This window comes from Manacus vitellinus, unplaced genomic scaffold (genome assembly GCF_001715985.3).
Source record: "Manacus vitellinus isolate BGI_N305 unplaced genomic scaffold, ASM171598v3 scaffold_41_pilon, whole genome shotgun sequence".
NCBI lineage: Eukaryota > Metazoa > Chordata > Aves > Passeriformes > Pipridae > Manacus > Manacus vitellinus.
This window is the reverse complement of record NW_021940545.1, coordinates 2765020-2767988: the sequence shown is the minus strand read 5'-3', so window position 1 is coordinate 2767988 and position 2969 is coordinate 2765020.

Below are 2969 nucleotides of genomic sequence, written 5' to 3'. Positions count from 1 at the left end.
CAGATAATAGATATATATTATACCAGGCTGTAAAATTCTTACCTACAGCCACTGCTCACATTCCCTTAGTGTTAGTGACAAGTCTTGGGTCTTGACTAACTTGTGTTTCCTTTTTGTGTGCAAGAGGCCACCACTTTGAAGACTCCAACAGAGATGTTAAACAGGGCGAGGGAGCCAAAGAATCATAGTTTGAGTTGGAGGGGACCTTTTAAAGGTCATCTACTCCAACTCCCCTGCAATGAGCAGAGACAATCCTTCAAGGACCATGTGTTTACCTGAGGGAAAATGTCAGGAAAATCTCATCCTGGGGAGGTTGCCAAGACTTAGTCCAGACACATATACCCTCAGGCATGAGTCACTGCACAGGCTTCCCCCCAGCCAGTCCCCAAGACTTCCTTATGTCCTCAGACATGAATCATTGGCCAGACTCTCCCTCACTAATTGCTGTTGTGGACCATGAGAAGTGGAGAGCAGCTGTTGCCTTTTCCTTGAGCCCCCTTGGAAAGAGGGGCTCCAGCAGCACCGTGGGTGTGGGCACGTTCCCTTCCCGTTTGTCACGAGTCCTGGAAATGTAAAGCAGTGAGAGATAAGTTCTAAATTCTTCGTCTCCATGTGTCTCAGTCTCACCTGGAGAAAGGTGGATGTTGCCTGAAACTGGGAGGATGGAAATGGAAGGCATGGGAATTCTTTCCTGGGACAGAAAGGAGGCAGGAAAAGAAAGGAAAAGCTATTTTTTGGTGCATGTCAAGGGACTGCTTAGCTCTGAAAGCATTTGGGCCATTCCTACGGCTCCCACTGCAGTTGAGAGTGCCTCCAACACAGGCTAAGAAACATCACTCATCATTAGACCCACTGATTCCTTCTTACCTTTGTATTCAAGGTCTTAGGAGAGAGACAAAATCCCAGTCTTGCCATCTTCACTCGAGTCAGGGTCTCAAAGTCTAAGGTTGCCTTCTGGAGCAGGAAGGAAATGGGGAGGAAATAGGACACAAAATAAATCAAGAAGAACAAAATAAAACCAAGTAACAATAAATATCTGCAATAATAAATAAGCTGAGCAGGGGCAGCCAGAATCCAGGTACACTCACACCTCAGTGCCCAGGCACAGGGGTTTTAGCAAAGCAGAGCCAAAATACTTGCTGGGAAGCTCAGCAGAAGTCCTGAGTTCCTCTCCCTGTCCTGGTGGGAGTCATCCTCTTCCCATCTAATGTGGCAGTTCACAGGACACATGGGAGGCACATGATGAAATGAAACATTGCCTAAATTTCATGATCATCTCTAATTACTACTTTATTTTGTCACTGTATCTTTATGTTTGTCTCTCCCGTAGAGTATCTTTACAATCTTTACAAGGCCAAGTTGTCTGACACCAGGATAAATTCTTTCTCAGCAAAGAATACAGTTAAGAGAAAATATTTGTGGGTTTTTTTCTTTAGTTATGACCCAGTATTTCAGTTTATTTCCTCTCTGACTTATCTATTTGGGAACTCTCCAACTCAACCAGGATGTGATTGCTTTAGGATAGATTATGAGATTTCTAAAAAGCATCATTAAATCAAAGCCAATAACCAGTGCAGAACTGTGAACTAGAAAACAGTAATGGGAATTAGTCACACATTAAAAATCCACATCTATAGATAAAGGTATGGATAAACTGTTAGAGAAAGGTAGAGATTTAGCAGGATTTGAGCAGGTGTAAATACATAAAAGGTTAAGTCTAAGCAGCATTTATTATTAAGTCTGCATAGATTTTAATTATTTTTATAGGCTTACATGATATGCTGCCATTAGTTTGAAGGGACAAAAAGACAGAAGAGGGAGCAGCAACAGATCTGAGGGAAAACCAAGCTCAAAAGCCCTTTTCCATTCTGCCTGCAAGGCTCTACTTGCCTCTTAACAAATAGCTGGAGGTTCCACCTTTTATATCCCAGGGTCTATTCAGCAAGGAAATGTCTGATTATGGCAGAGCAGTTCTACACCTCTTGTATTATCATGTGCTCTTACAATCAATTTTTTTTGAGCATGGGCATGACACAACTTCTTGCTCATCACTCAATCTTCCCATCATTTTCTTTACCTTCTGGCAGGGCTTGGATTTAACATCTTGGGCTCTCCTTTGCCTCTTCCTGAAATAAGATAAATGTTCACAAAGAAATCAGTAGATAAAAAGACAAGGATTGACACCATCCTGCAGAATTTAGTGTAACTGGATATAATTTCATACATCACAGAATTGTTTCATTTGGAAGAGACTACAGGAGATCTGGGGAGGGACTTTTGACAAGAGCACGGAGGGGTAAGACAAAGAGGAATGGATTTAAACTGAAAAGAGGGTGTATTTAGATTGTATATTGGAGAGAAATTGTTCCCTGTGAGGATGGGGAGGCCCTGGCACAGGTTGCCCAGAGAAGCTGTGGCTGCCCCAGCCCTGGAAGTGTCCAAGGTTAGGTTGGAAGGGTCTTGGAGCAACCTGGGCTAGTGGGAGGTGTCCCTGCCCGTGGTAGGGGGTGGAATGAGATGGGCTTTAAGGTCCCTTCCAATCCAGGCCTTCCATTGATTTATGATGAACACATTCCAAGTGGCTGACTGCAGGTTTGAGAGCATATTCATAATTGGATAAAAATCCCATTTACTTCACACTTTGTCTGTGCCCTGAGACAGCTCAGCACTTGTTTCTCTATTTCTTCCCTTTCAGAATTCCAGTACTTGGGCTCAGACCTGCAACTTCCCAAAATACCTCTCCCCAGGCATAGGGAGTCCAGGCAGACCTGTGTCTGCTCCACTTCCTTCACTCTGCTCGGCTGTCTCATCTCATCCTGACTGGCCTTTTGTGTTCCCTTCAGCCCAAATCTTTCCCAATAACAGCCCTCATCGAAGAACGTGCAGCAAACCTCTGCTCCAGCCATGAACCCGCATGACCAGCCTCCTCCCTGCCTGGCCTGCCTGCCAAGAAACGCCCAGTGATGCCA